The sequence below is a fragment of the Cherax quadricarinatus genome, chromosome 19 (genome assembly GCF_038502225.1).
Source record: "Cherax quadricarinatus isolate ZL_2023a chromosome 19, ASM3850222v1, whole genome shotgun sequence".
NCBI classification, from domain to species: domain Eukaryota; kingdom Metazoa; phylum Arthropoda; class Malacostraca; order Decapoda; family Parastacidae; genus Cherax; species Cherax quadricarinatus.
This window is the reverse complement of record NC_091310.1, coordinates 9,506,835-9,523,699: the sequence shown is the minus strand read 5'-3', so window position 1 is coordinate 9,523,699 and position 16,865 is coordinate 9,506,835. Positions and strand designations below refer to the sequence as shown.

The window sequence follows — 16,865 nt, the reverse complement described above, 5'->3', positions numbered from 1 at the left end:
AGAGTCTGGGTTAAAGGAGGTTCCATCAGCAAGAAGGGAAGGTAAAGTAAGGGCAGTAGAGCGGTGACGACGTTGGAGGTAAATTCTGCGTGCTCGTTGATAGAGTGGGCAGTCCATCAGAATATGGCTAACAGAAACTGGAGCCTAACAATTTTCACAGGTATCTCACGGGTATCCCATGGCGCCTCTCCATGAGATACCCGTGAGTAAGACGAGTGTGTCCGATACGAAGACGGGAGAGTGTAGTCTCCCAACCTCGACAATGATGATAAGAAGGCCAGCAACCTATACTTGATGAACATCAAAGTGGTATACAATACCGACAGGTTGGTAGGTAAGACACATAGGCAAGTTAGGCAACTTTATTCCGAAACGTCGGTATTGTATACCACTTTGATGTTAATCTTGTCAGACACTGCAACACATGGCCTCTTGGTACAGAAAACACCTTGGACAACCCTTTCAAGTAAGAACTGTTGGATCTGAGAGGGACCTGACCTCTCAGTGGCTACATTCTCACTACTACTACTACTACTCTGCACCTCTCCTTCCGACAGTATTTAAGTCTCCGCACTGTCGCTTGATCTTGGAACTGAACTTCTCCAGGCTGAGGGACTGACAACCTCAAATTCTACGACTTCAAGGGTGATGGACTGATTACATCGTCTTCACATCTCTACTGTTCCTGCCTACTTTCTGTATTCGACTGAAGAAGCCTACTGTGTAGGCGAAACGTTTCGGAATAAAGTTGCCTAATTGTTGCCTATGTGTCTTACCTACCAACCTATACTTGGTTTAATAGAATGCAATTTGTTATATAACAGATCAGACCAACGTTGTTGCCAACGGGTGTGAAGGCAAGTAGCAATTATAGCAAAATAGTCTGTGAATGAAACACCTCCTGCTGTTCATTGCCCTGTATGTCAACATGACTGGGGACCCGACAAAAAAACAATATCTTTGTGCTTGCTAGAGATACGGCATAACCAAAGTTGGATACGAAGAACTTGGGGATGAAGTGTATCAAATTTTCTTATACCCTGTAAAGCTTACTAAGGGTTTCTGAAACGACCACAAATGGTGACACAGGCATAGATGCAATACAGTTAAGCGGTACGAGAATGGCATACAATTCAGCCGTAAAAATGCTAGCCGAGAATAATAAATGCCCTCACACGACGCTGCCTGGAAACACTGCTGTGAATCCGACGCCGTCAGAAGACTTAGAACCATCGGTGTACAATGCGATGGTATGAGAATGAGATCGGAAGTGGTTAAGAAAGAGAGAGAGAGAGAAGCCACCGTAGGCAGTTGGGCTTTTGCGCATGGCAGTAGGAAAGAACAGACACGAACACCTGGAACTTCCCAATGGGGTAGGGAAAAGTGAGATGCTACATGAACATAGAAAGGTGGTAACTGAAGAGAAGACAAGAGCAAATGTAGTCGAAGAGAAAAGGGACAGAGTAAACAGTGGTGACGAACAAATAGAGAACTTCTACCAACATTCGTGACTATCCTATACATGGAAGGATTGCGGAGGTCATGAGAACGAACATAATAGCAGAGACAATGAGCATCACAGCGATCGGTCAAGGATGGAATATTCGCCTCTGCATACAGGCTCTTAACAGGTGAAGAGTGAAAAGCACCGAAGCATAAACGTAATCCATGGTGATGGATGGGATTAAGGCTGGAAAGAGTTGCAGGAGAGGCCACTGAATATACCTAGTCGCCATAATCGAGTTTCGATAAAATTAGGGCTGAATGTAGTCGAAGGAGGGTTCTATGATCAGCTCCCCATGAAAGATAAGCGAGAGTTTTAAGAAGGTTCAGCCGGCTATGACAAGTTGCCTTCAGAGAGGTAATGTGAGGTTTCCAGGATGACTGACGGTCAAACAGAAGGCCGAGAAACCTGACCGTATCACGTTCTGGGATACGCGACCCATATAGGTACAAGGGATGATCAGAGACGACTGAGCGTCTAGTGAAAGTAATTTGGTGAGTTTTAAACCCATGAGTGGTGGCCCAATTGGAAACAAGGGCCACAGCATTCTAGAGAGAAACTGCAATGAGGTGACAGTCAGCGTCTGCACAGACATCAACATAGAGTGACGACCAAATAATAGATGGAAGAATAGATACCAGATCATTTATAACAAGGAGAAAAAGTGATGTGGTCACAACACATCCTTTCAGCTTGGACAAAGTCCGGGGAAAGAATATTATTAACCCGAACACAGATATGTGTCTCAGATAAGAAGTTCTTCAGGAAAAATGGTAGACTGCCTCGGAGGTCTAAGCAGTGGGCCTGGGCCAAGATGTAATATCTCCTAGTTGTATCCTATGCCTTCTCAGTGTCAAAAAGATGGCGATAACTGAGTGGTTTTTGGCAAAGGCATTATGAACATACGTATCTAAGTGAAGTAAGGGGTCGATAGTAAAACGAAAGCTATACTGACTAGTGGAGAGACTATTGTGTATCTCTAAATACCACTGCACTGGTAAGAGCAATGGGACGGTAGTGGGAGGCATTATGTCTCGTAGTACCCAGTTTGCGGAAAGGAAGAACAATGGCAGATTTCCACGGCTGGGGAAGAACTCTTTGTGACCAAATAAGATGACAGAGTCGTAAGAGGACTGCAAGGGCTGACTGATGTAAATGCTGTAGTATACGAATATGGATGCCGTCAGGCCCAGGTGCCGATGATCGGTAAGCGGGGAGTGTTGCCTCCACATCCCGAAGTGTAAAGGCACATTATAAGATTCTTCTCTGATAGAAGAAAAGTTTAAGGGCTTTAACTCTCTGGCAAACTTGGAGGAAAGAAATGGGGGGCACAGATGGGGCCCCTGAGAGATACGGACAAGATGATTGCCAATTTCGGTGGGCACGTCAAGAGGGTTTGCTATAGCGACACCGGCAATCCGAACTTTTTCCCAGACTTCCGTATTTTTTTCCAGACTGCATTCATAGAGGAAGCAGTAGAAATATAATCCCGCCAGCAAGTGCGTTTAGAGTCACGGATGACATAGTAGGTGACTGCTCTCTTCTGCTTAAAATTAACGAGTCGCTCTGTGGTTCTACTGTACCGATACTTGTCCCAAACAGTGCGTTTCAAACGTACTGCCCGAGCACAAGCAGGAGACCACCATAGCACGGACCTCTGAGAATGCCTGCCCGAGGTTTAGGGTATAGAATGTGAAGCTGCGGTTAAAACTGAGGTCGAGGCATAAAAGATCATCAATGGACGACGAAGAAGGATCCTCGCTAAAAGTAGTTTGACACGAGTAATCGTCCCAATTCGCTCGGTCAAACTGCAAAGCGTGGACTAAGAGGAGGTGGTGAATACAAAGTAGTAAGGATGAATGATCGCTGCCATGCAAGTCCGGGAGGACAGACCACGGAAAGTATAGGGCAGTTTAGGCAGAGAAGGCCGAGAGATCAATGCAAAAGAGAGAATGAGTAAGAGGATCAAAATGGGTGGGAGTACCCGTATTAAACATGGAGAGGGAGAGTAGCGAGAAAAGTCTCTAACTGAATGTCGCAGGAGTCACAGTGAGCCCCCCCCCCCCCCCCCCCGAGAACATGGTGACCATTAATATTGCCAACACAAGTACAATGTTAGTACACCCTAGACTGTAGTACAATGTTGGTACACCTTAGACTGTAGTACAATGTTGGTGGTATAAACCTTGGTAATAAATACCGACAAGTTGGTTCAGAAAGACACGTAAGCAAACACTATGACATATTTATTAGAAAACGTTTCGGTCCTGGGACCTTGATCACTTCTAACATACAGAGGTATGTATGTATAATGTTCGCCAAGACCATAGTCCTGGCACGGGTCCCAATCTTGCGATGACCCGTCTAACATACAGAGGTAGAAAGGCATTATATATATAGGCGGAGAGTGAGGTGTGACACACGTGACCTGAGGAATGTCATAAGAACATAAGAATGGAGGAACACTGTAGAAGGCCTACTGGCCCATGCGAGGCAGGTCCTCATCAAAACAACCTCCGCCCATGACTAGGACGGGCAGACGACGAAATCATGTGACTCCTGTGTTGTTGGGTTGGTGGTGCTTAAGTATCATGTATGCCAATGTTTTTGAAATTTTGTAGTTTCCAGTGTTGCGTTCTATAGTGTCGGTGACGGCGATTAGTGAGGCTTCTAGGCACTGTCGGCGTTCCTCAGGTCACGTGCGTCACACCTCACTCTCCGCCTATATATATATAATGCCTTTCAACCTCTGTATGTTAGAAGTCATCAAGGTCCCAGGACCGAAACGTTTTCTAATAAATATGTCATAGTGTTTGCTTACGTGTCTTTATAAACCACAATGTTGGTACACCTTAGACTGTAGCACAATGTTAGTACACCTTAGACTGTAGTACAATGTTAGTACACCCTAGACTGTAGTACAATGTTGGTACACCTTAGACTGTAGTACAATGTTGGTACACCTTAGACTGTAGTATAATGTTAGTACACCTTAGACTGTAGCACAATGTTAGTACACCTTAGACTGTAGTACAATGTTAGTACACCCTAGACTGTAGTACAATGTTCGTACACCTTAGGCTGTAGTACAATGTTAGTACACCTTAGACTGTAGTACAATGTTAGTACACCTTAGACTGTAGCACAATGTTAGTACACCTTAGACTGTAGTAAAATGTTAGTACACCCTAGACTGTAGTACAATGTTAGTACACCCTAGACTGTAGTACAATGTTAGTACACCCTAGACTGTAGTACAATGTTGGTACACCTTAGACTGTAGTGCAATGTTAGTACACATTAGACTGTAGTACAATGTTAGTACGCCTTAGACTGTAGTACAATGTTAGTATACTCTAGACTGTAGTACAATGTTAGTATATCACAGACTAGTACAATGTTAGTACACCATAGACAGTAGTACAATGTTAGTATATCACAGACTAGTACAATGTTAGTACACCCTAGACAGTAGTACAATGTTAGTATATCACAAACTAGTACAATGTTAGTACACCCTAGACAGTAGTACAATGTTAGTACACCATAGACTGTAGTACAATGTTGGTACACCTTAGACTGTAGTACAATGTTGGTACACCTTAGACTGTAGTACAATGTTAGTACACCTTAGACTGTAGTATAATGTTAGTACACCTTAGACTGTAGCACAATGTTAGTACACCTTAGACTGTAGTACAATGTAAGTACACCCTAGACTGTAGTACAATGTTGGTACACCTTAGACTGTAGTACAATGTTAGTACACCTTAGACTGTAGTACAATGTTAGTACACCTTAGACAGTAGCACAATGTTAGTACACCTTAGACTGTAGTACAATGTTAGTACACCCTAGACTGTAGTACAATGTTAGTACACCCTAGACTGTAGTACAATGTTAGTACACCCTAGACTGTAGTACAATGTTGGTACACCTTAGACTGTAGTGCAATGTTAGTACACATTAGACTGTAGTACAATGTTAGTACACTCTAGACTGTAGTACAATGTTAGTATATCACAGACTAGTACAATGTTAGTACACCATAGACAGTAGTACAATGTTAGTATATCACAGACTAGTACAATGTTAGTACACCCTAGACAGTAGTACAATGTTAGTATATCACAGACTAGTACAATGTTACTACACCCTAGAAAGTAGTACAATGTTAGTATATCACAGACTAGTACAATGTTAGAAAACCCAAGACTGGTACAATGTTAGTATATCACAGACTAGTACAATGTTAGTACACCCTAGACAGTAGTACAATGTTAGTATATCACAGACTAGTACAATGTTAGAACACCATAGACTATAGTACAATGTTAGTACACCCTAGACTGTAGTACAGTGTTAATATATCACAAACTAGTACAATGTTAGTACACCCTAAACTGTAGTACATTGTTAGTACGCTCTAGACTATAGTACAATGTTAGTACACCCTGAACTGTAGTACAATGTTGGTACACCTTAGACTGTAGTACAATGTTGGTGGTATAAACCTTGGTAATAAATACCGACAAGATGGTTTAGAAAGACACGTAAGCAAACACTATGACATATTTATTAGAAAACGTTTCGGTCCTGGGACCTTGATCACTTCTAACATACAGAGGTAGAAAGGCATTATATATATAGGCGGAGAGTGAGGTGTGACACACGTGACCTGAGGAATGTCATAAGAACATAAGAATGGAGGAACACTGTAGAAGGCCTACTGGCCCATGCGAGGCAGGTCCTCATCAAAACAACCTCCGCCCATGACTAGGACGGGCAGACGACGAAATCATGTGACTCCTGTGTTGTTGGGTTGGTGGTGCTTAAGTATCATGTATGCCAATGTTTTTGAAATTTTGTAGTTTCCAGTGTTGCGTTCTATAGTGTCGGTGACGGCGATTAGTGAGGCTTCTAGGCACCGTCGGCGTTCCTCAGGTCACGTGCGTCACACCTCACTCTCCGCCTATATATATAATGCCTTTCAACCTCTGTATGTTAGAAGTCATCAAGGTCCCAGGACCGAAACGTTTTCTAATAAATATGTCATAGTGTTTGCTTACGTGTCTTTATAAACCACAATGTTGGTACACCTTAGACTGTAGCACAATGTTAGTACACCTTAGACTGTAGTACAATGTTAGTACACCCTAGACTGTAGTACAATGTTGGTACACCTTAGACTGTAGTACAATGTTGGTACACCTTAGACTGTAGTATAATGTTAGTACACCTTAGACTGTAGCACAATGTTAGTACACCTTAGACTAGTACAATGTTAGTACACCCTAGACTGTAGTACAATGTTCGTACACCTTAGGCTGTAGTACAATGTTAGTACACCTTAGACTGTAGTACAATGTTAGTACACCTTAGACTGTAGCACAATGTTAGTACACCTTACACTGTAGTAAAATGTTAGTACACCCTAGACTGTAGTACAATGTTAGTACACACTAGACTGTAGTACAATGTTAGTACACCCTAGACTGTAGTACAATGTTGGTACACCTTAGACTGTAGTGCAATGTTAGTACACATTAGACTGTAGTACAATGTTAGTACGCCCTAGACTGTAGTACAATGTTAGTATACTCTAGACTGTAGTACAATGTTAGTATATCACAGATTAGTACAATGTTAGTACACCATAGACAGTAGTACAATGTTAGTATATCACAGACTAGTACAATGTTAGTACACCCTAGACAGTAGTACAATGTTAGTATATCACAGACTAGTACAATGTTAGTACACCCTAGACAGTAGTACAATGTTAGTACACCCTAGACTGTAGTACAATGTTGGTACACCTTAGACTGTAGTACAATGTTGGTACACCTTAGACTGTAGTACAATGTTAGTACACCTTAGACTGTAGTATAATGTTAGTACACCTTAGACTGTAGCACAATGTTAGTACACCTTAGACTGTAGTACAATGTAAGTACACCCTAGACTGTAGTACAATGTTGGTACACCTTAGACTGTAGTACAATGTTGGTACACCTTAGACTGTAGTGCAATGTTAGTACACATTAGACTGTAGTACAATGTTAGTACACTCTAGACTGTAGTACAATGTTAGTATATCACAGACTAGTACAATGTTAGTACACCATAGACAGTAGTACAATGTTAGTATATCACAGACTAGTACAATGTTAGTACACCCTAGACAGTAGTACAATGTTAGTATATCACAGACTAGTACAATGTTAGAACACCATAGACTATAGTACAATGTTAGTACACCCTAGACTGTAGTACAGTGTTAATATATCACAAACTAGTACAATGTTAATACACCCTAAACTGTAGTACATTGTTAGTACGCTCTAGACTATAGTACAATGTTAGTACACCCTAAACTGTAGTACAATGTTGGTACACCTTAGACTGTAGTACAATGTTGGTGGTATAAACCTTGGTAATAAATACCGACAAGTTGGTTTAGAAAGACACGTAAGCAAACACTATGACATATTTATTAGAAAACGTTTCGGTCCTGGGGCCTTGATCACTTCTAACATACAGAGGTAGAAAGGCATTATATATATAGGCGGAGAGTGAGGTGTGACGCACGTGACCTGAGGAATGTCATAAGAACATAAGAATGGAGGAACACTGTAGAAGGCCTACTGGCCCATGCGAGGCAGGTCCTCATCAAAACAACCTCCGCCCATGACTAGGACGGGCAGACGACGAAATCATGTGACTCCTGTGTTGTTGGGTTGGTGGTGCTTAAGTATCATGTATGCCAATGTTTTTGAAATTTTGTAGTTTCCAGTGTTGCGTTCTATAGTGTCGGTGACGGCGATTAGTGAGGCTTCTAGGCACCGTCGGCGTTCCTCAGGTCACGTGCGTCACACCTCACTCTCCGCCTATATATATAATGCCTTTCAACCTCTGTATGTTAGAAGTGATCAAGGTCCCAGGACCGAAACGTTTTCTAATAAATATGTCATAGTGTTCGCTTACCTGTCTTTCTAAACCACAATGTTGGTACACCTTAGACTGTAGCACAATGTTAGTACACCTTAGACTGTAGTACAATGTTAGTACACCCTAGACTGTAGTACAATGTTGGTACACCTTAGACTGTAGTACAATGTTGGTACACCTTAGACTGTAGTATAATGTTAGTACACCTTAGACTGTAGCACAATGTTAGTACACCTTAGACTGTAGTACAATGTTAGTACACCCTAGACTGTAGTACAATGTTCGTACACCTTAGGCTGTAGTACAATGTTAGTACACCTTAGACTGTAGTACAATGTTAGTACACCTTAGACTGTAGCACAATGTTAGTACACCTTAGACTGTAGTACAATGTTAGTACACCCTAGACTGTAGTACGATGTTAGTACACCCTTGACTGTAGTACAATGTTAGTACACCCTAGACTGTAGTACAATGTTGGTACACCTTAGACTGTAGTGCAATGTTAGTACACATTAGACTGTAGTACAATGTTAGTACGCCTTAGACTGTAGTACAATGTTAGTACACTCTAGACTGTAGTACAATGTTAGTATATCACAGACTAGTACAATGTTAGTACACCATAGACAGTAGTACAATGTTAGTATATCACAGACTAGTACAATGTTAGTACACCCTAGACAGTAGTACAATGTTAGTATATCACAGACTAGTACAATGTTAGTACACCCTAGACAGTAGTACAATGTTAGTACACCCTAGACTGTAGTACAATGTTGGTACACCTTAGACTGTAGTACAATGTTGGTACACCTTAGACTGTAGTACAATGTTAGTACACCTTAGACTGTAGTATAATGTTAGTACACCTTAGACTGTAGCACAATGTTAGTACACCTTAGACTGTAGTACAATGTTAGTACACCCTAGACTGTAGTACAATGTTGGTACACCTTAGACTGTAGTACAATGTTAGTACACCTTAGACTGTAGTACAATGTTAGTACACCTTAGACTGTAGCACAATGTTAGTACACCTTAGACGGTAGTACAATGTTAGTACACCCTAGACTGTAGTACAATGTTAGTACACCCTAGACTGTAGTACAATGTTAGTACACCCTAGACTGTAGTACAATGTTGGTACACCTTAGACTGTAGTGCAATGTTAGTACACATTAGACTGTAGTACAATGTTAGTACACTCTAGACTGCAGTACAATGTTAGTATATCACAGACTAGTACAATGTTAGTACACCATAGACAGTAGTACAATGTTAGTATATCACAGACTAGTACAATGTTAGTACACCCTAGACAGTAGTACAATGTTAGTATATCACAGACTAGTACAATGTTACTACACCATAGACAGTAGTACAATGTTAGTATATCACATACTAGTACAATGTTAGAAAACCCAAGACTGTAGTACAATGTTAGTATATCACAGACTAGTACAATGTTAGTACACCCTAGACAGTAGTACAATGTTAGTATATCACAGACTAGTACAATGTTAGAACACCATAGACTATAGTACAATGTTAGTACACCCTAGACTGTAGTACAGTGTTAATATATCACAAACTAGTACAATGTTAGTACACCCTAAACTGTAGTACACTGTTAGTACGCTCTAGACTATAGTACAATGTTAGTACACCCTAAACTGTAGTACAATGTTGGTACACCTTAGACTGTAGTACAATGTTAATACACCACAGACTAGTACAATGTTAGTACACCTTAGACTGTACTACAATGTTAATACACCTTAGACTGTAGTACAATGGTAATACACCTTAGACTGTAGTACAATGTTAGTACACCCTAGACTGTAGTACAATGTAAGTACACTCTAGACTGTAGCATAATGTTAGTACACTCTAGACTGTAGTACAATGTTAGTACACCCTAGACTGTAGTACAGTGTTAATATATCACAATTTTAGTACACCCTAAACTGTAGTACATTGTTAGTACGCTCTAGACTGTAGTACAATGTTAGTACACCCTAAACTGTAGTACAATGTTGGTTCACCTTGGACTGTAGTACAATGTTAGTACAGCACAGACTAGTACAATGTTAGTACACCTTATACTGTAGTACAGTGTTAATACACCTTAGACTGTAGTACAATGTTAATACACCTTAGACTGTAGTACAATGTTAGTACACCCTAGACTGTAGTACAATGTAAGCACACCCTAGACTGTAGCATAATGTTAGTACACTCTAGACTGTAGTACAATGTTAGTACACCCTAGACTGTAGTACAATGTAAGTACACCCTAGACTGTAGTACAATGTTAGTACACCTTAGACTGTAGTACAATATTAATACACCCTAGACTATAGTGCAATGTTAGTACACCCTAGACTCTTGTACAATGTTAGTACACCCTAGACTGTAGTACAATGTTAGAACACCACAGACTAGTACAATGTTAGTACACCCTAGACAGTAGTACAATGTTAGTTCACCATAGACTGTAGTACAATGTTAGTACACCCTAAACTGTAGTACAATGTTAGTACACCCTAAACTGTAGTACAATGTTAGTACACCCTAAACTGTAGTACAATGTTAGTGCACCTTAGACTGTAATATAATGTTAGTACACCACAGACTAGTACAATGTTAGTACACCCTAGACTGTAGTACAATATTAATACACCCTAGACTGTAGTATAATGTGGGTACACCCTAGACTGTAGTACAATGTTAGTACACCCTAGGCTGTAGTACAATGTAAGTACACCGTAGACTGTAATACAATGTTAGTACACCTAAGACTGTAGTACAATATTAGTACACCACAGACTATAGTAAAATGTTAGTACACCCAATACTGTAGTACAATGTAGTACACCCTGGACTGTAATACAATGTTAATACACCCTAGACTGTAGTACAATGTTAGTACACCTTAGACTGTAGTACAATGTTAGTACACCCTAGACTAGTACAATGTTAGTACACCTTAGACTGTAGTGCAATGTTAGTACACCACAGACTAGTACAATGTTAGTACACGCTAAACTGGTACAATGTTAGAACACCCTAGATTGTATTACAATGTAAGTACACCCTAGACTGTAGTACAATGTTAGTACACCCTAGACTGTAGTACAATATTAGTACACCTTAGATTGTAGTACAATGCTAGTACACCCTAGACTAGTACAATATTAGTACACCCTAGACTGTAGTACAATGTAAGTACACCCTAGACTGTAGTACAATGTTAGTATACACTAGACTGTAGTACAATGTTAGTACACCTTAGACTGTAGTACAATGTTAGTACACCCAAGACTGCAGTACATTATTACACCACAGACTGCAGTACAATGTTAGTACACCCTAGACTGTAGTACAATATTAGTACACCTTAGATTGTAGTACAATGCTAGTACACCCTAGACTAGTACAATATTAGTACACCCTAGACTGTAGTACAATGTAAGTACACCCTAGACTGTAGTACAATGTTAGTATATCCTAGACTGTAGTACAATGTTAGTACACCTTAGACTGTAGTACAATGTTAGTACACCCAAGACTGCAGTACATTATTACACCACAGACTGCAGTACAATGTTAGTACACCCTAGACTGTAGTACAATATTAGTACACCTTAGACTGTAGTACAATGCTAGTACACCCTAGACTAGTACAATATTAGTACACCCTAGACTGTAGTACAATGTAAGTACACCCTAGACTTTAGTACAATGTTAGTATACCCTAGACTGTAGTACAATGTTAGTACACCTTAGACTGTAGTACTATGTTAGTACACCCAAGACTGCAGTACATTATTACACGACAGACTGCAGTACAATGTTAGTACACCCTAGACTGTAGTACAATGTTAGTACACCCTAGACTGTAGTACAATATTAGTACACCTTAGATTGTAGTACAATGATAGTACACCCTAGACTAGTACAATATTAGTACACCCTAGACTGTAGTACAATGTAAGTACACCCTAGACTGTAGTACAATGTTAGTATACCCTAGACTGTAGTACAATGTTAGTACACCTTAGACTGTAGTACAATGTTAGTACACCCAAGACTGCAGTACATTATTACACCACAGACTGCAGTACAATGTTAGTACACCCTAGACTGTGGTACAACTTCAGTACACCCTAGACTGCAGTATAATGGAAATATTAACACATATGCAGTATAATGTGATCCTTTATTGACAACGTTTCACCCACACAGTGGGCTTTTTCAAGTCACACACAGATCTGTGTGTGACTTGAAAAAGCCCACTGTGTGGGTGAAACGTCAATAAAGGATCACATTATACTGCATATGTGTTTATATTTCCATTGTGTCGGTATTTTATACCATTTATTTTCACTGCAGTATAATGTTAGTACACCCTAGACTGTAGTACAAAGTTACCCCAGTTGTTCTAGTACTGTTACACTTATTTTTTCTGGGCAGCGTTATATGGGCAGGATGTTAAGGAACTTAATTAGATGATCTAAATCTTTGCTCTTTCTAATGGACACAGTTTATAAATATTTCAAACGACTCCTCTGTTCGTCACAGTAGGAGCTGCCAGAAGTCACCGGTTTCCCCAACACTCAAGTTATACTTTTTGTATCAAAATGAACACAAATTGCTATGTTAAATGATATTCCAGTAGTCCTTTTATGAGCTAGTCAAAATCACCGACTGGATTCGTTCAAGGTAAGTGATCCACTGACCGGATTCGTCCAAGAAATAAGTAAACCAATGACCGGATTCAAAAGCTGAAAGAGTTTCTAGGCGCCCTTAACGCCCAAATGGATTCATTGAAAAAATAACATATCATCTGGCCAAATTAATAAGTAAGTACTAGAGCGGTAAGATTGTTCCAAAGACATACACGTACAAATACAAATAGATACAATACAAATAAACAATAAAATCACATCATGAAATCCTGGCAGTCTTCAAGCTGGCACTGGACAAGCACCTAAAGTCAGTTCCTGATCAGCCGGGCTGTGGCTCGTAAGTTGGTTTGCGTGCAGCCAGCAGCAACAGCCTGGTTGATCAGGCTCTGATCCACCAGGAGGCCTGGTCACAGACCGGGCCGCGGGGGCGTTGACCCCCGGAACTCTCTCCAGGTAAACTCCAGGTAAACAACCAAACAACCACATGGGCTACTGCATGGATTATGTGCAACTTCTATGGGAAATGGACCCACACACTTTGTGCAGATATTCAGGAATCATCTACAAGAGATATTAAACCAGGCAAGTGTTTTTAGGTATGCCCAAATGAGATCCAACTGTGGAATAAAATCACATTGGAATTAAAAGATGATAACATCAAAACGGCCTTCATAGAAAATCTGACAGCATTCTATAACAGACAGGAAAATAGTCTGAGCTGGAAGGTGCTATCGCTCCTGGTGCAAATGCTGTTCTGGTAGACAGTAATTGGAAGAATAAATAAATGAATGTTAGTGGCCTAGAGGGAGACAGGAGCTCTATTGGAGAAACAGATGTAGACAAGGACATGCAAAAACCAACTAGCAATACCACAGGGGGTAGTAAACAATTGGATGCCCCTAGGAATAGTGAAGATAAATTACCAGAAATAACTGGTGAAGGCTCCATTGTTAGTACTAGTGCTGAAGATAGTAATGAGACAGGAAAACACGCACCAGTAGGGAACACAATCACAAACAGGCACAATCAGACAAACAGAAACCAGGCCTATACAAATTCTATGCACTTGTATCTCCAGGTATGGAATATCTGGAAAAACAGATGGGACATGCAACTTTGACCACCCCAGGAAATGCCGTGCCCATATGACAACAGGAAAATGCAGCCTCCCTTCCTGTAAGCTTTTCCACCCTGAAATGTTTCACTCTTCAGTTCAGGAAAGACAGTGCTATAATTTATATTACCAGGCACACCACCTAAAGGGGACAAGAATATACAAAACATCCAGACCATTGGAAAACCTGGATAGCCACAGCCACTCCAGAGAGAGATTTTTTAGTGCCAGGAAGGAAAAAAAGCTGGCAGGAAATGACAGAAATCATACCCCAACTCCGATAAGTTCTGGAGTGGAATCATAGTCGATGGCCTCCACTCCAAAACAACAGATATTAGTACCAGGAAAAAAAGACCTCTCCCTCAAACCACCAATCCGACGACATTCATCTTTGCAAATACACAGGGTCTAAAGCTAGCAACGAACAACAAAATAACTTTCATCTGTGGACTGCTTACAGAGTCAAATGCAATGTTCGCGGTTTTCACAGAGACCCACATAAAGGATCACTTGGACAATGAAATATGGATCCTGGGTTACAACCTATACAGATGCGACAGTGAACAGGCAAAAGGAAGGAGGGATGGAGGTTGGCCTGTATATCACGAGTCATTTATATGCTCGGAACTACTAAATGTCTCAAATGATGTAGTTTAAGTTTTAGCAGTAAAGATTAAGAACCAAAACCTGGTCATTGCGGTTGTATACAAGACTCCGGATGCAACGTCGCAACAATTCCATGAACAGCTTTTGAAAATTGACCACTGTCTGGAAAATCTTCCAGCTCCTGCTCCCAGCATCTTGTTCCTGGGGGATTTCAACCTAAGGCACCTAAAATGGAGAAATACAGCAAATAATGTTGTAGCAGAGATAACACCAGGAGGCAGCTCAGATGAAAACTCGCACACACACGAGCTTTAGTAAGTTTATTCAGGTATACACAAATACAGTTACATAGATTATCATACATAGCAGCATGTGTGTGTAGATAACCTAGGATAACCCAAAAAAGTCAAAGTGACTTTTAAATCTCTGCACCAAATTCACCTTAAACTAGCAAATAACAGAGCCTACAAGATTGGAGAATACACTGGACCTCATCTTCACTAACAAAGATGATCTAATACGAAATTTCACCATATCAAAAACAATATACTCAGATCACAACATAATAGAGGTTCAGACATGTATGTGCGGGGCCCCAGACTGATAAAATGTGATCAGTCACAATGGAGCCTTCACCAAATTCAACTTCAATAACAAAAACATAAGGTGGGATCAAGTAAACCAAGTCCTAAACTGGGAAGATAGCTTAAGCAACACAGACCCCAACCTATGCCTACAACAAATTAACTCTGTGGCACTCGAGGTATGCTCAAGAAAAAGGAGATGTAAATTAGAAAGAGAAAGGCACTCCCTAAACAGGTGAAGGCAAAGAATAACAATGCAGCTAAAAGAGACCAATATATCTGCAATACGTAGGGAGACACTGGTCAGAGAAAGAGCAAACATTGAACTAAAGCTATATGAATCTTACAGGAATCAAGAAACGTGGGAAGAAATAAAAGCCAAATCAAAGTCGAGAACAACATCCAGAATTGGGCCCCTACTTGAACGAGATGGGTCCTACACAGATGACAGCAAGGAAATGAGTCAGCTACTCACGTCCCAATATGACTCGGTTTTTAGAGAGCCACTAACCAGACAGAGAGTTGAAGACCTAAATAAATTTTTTATGAGAGAGAGAATTTGGTAGACACAAACCTATTTGATATTATCCTGATGCCAAATGACTTCGAAAAAGTGAAAATGACATGCCCATGCACTCTGCCCCAGGCCCAGACTCATGGAACTCCGTGTTCATCATGAACTACAAGAAGCCCCTATCACATGCTTTTAAACGCCTATGGAGAAGGAGCATGGACACAGGGGTCATCCCACAGCTGCTAAAAACAACAGACAGCCCCACTCCACAACGGGAATAGCGCTAACGTTTCGTATCACGAAAATCTTTGAAAGGGTTCTAAGAAACAAGATTCCCACCCAACCCAGGGCAGCATAGGTTTAGAGCAGGTTGCTCCCATCTGTCCCAACTACTGGACCACTATGACAAGGTCCTGGATGCTCTAGAAGACAAAATGCAGGTGTGGTATACACAGACTTTGCAAAAGCCTTTGACAAGTGTGACCATGACGAAATAGCGCACTAAATGCATGATAAAGGAATAACAGAAAAAGTTGACAGATGGATCTATAATTTCCTAACAAACCGAACACAGAGTAGTAGTGAACAGAGTAAAGTCTGAGGCGGCTACGGTGAAAAGCTATGTTCCACAAGGCACAGAACTCGCTCCCATCTTGTTCCTCATTCTCATATCTGACATAAACAGGGATATAAGCCACAGCGCCGTGTCTTCCTTTGCAGATGACACAGCGTCCTCCATTGAAGACATTGCAAGACTCCAGGCGGACATCAACCAAATCTTTAAATGGGCCGCAGAAACAATATGAAGCTCAATGATGAGAAATTTCAATCACTCCGATATGGAAAACGTGAGGAAATTAACACTACGTCGGAGTCTAAAACAAATTCCAGCCTCACA

The 16,865-nt window shown here is 40.7% G+C and overlaps 2 protein-coding genes across 3 annotated transcripts in view; both read right to left on the bottom strand.

Moving 5' to 3' along the window:
- LOC128688223 (uncharacterized) overlaps positions 1 to 16,865 on the bottom strand; it is a 598,240-nt gene that overhangs the window by 189,568 nt on the left and 391,807 nt on the right. The window lies entirely within an intron of this gene.
- The window catches only part of LOC128688225 (transcription initiation factor IIA subunit 1), a 262,849-nt gene that overhangs the window by 19,789 nt on the left and 226,195 nt on the right, over positions 1 to 16,865 (bottom strand). The gene's annotated exons all lie outside the window — the stretch shown is intronic.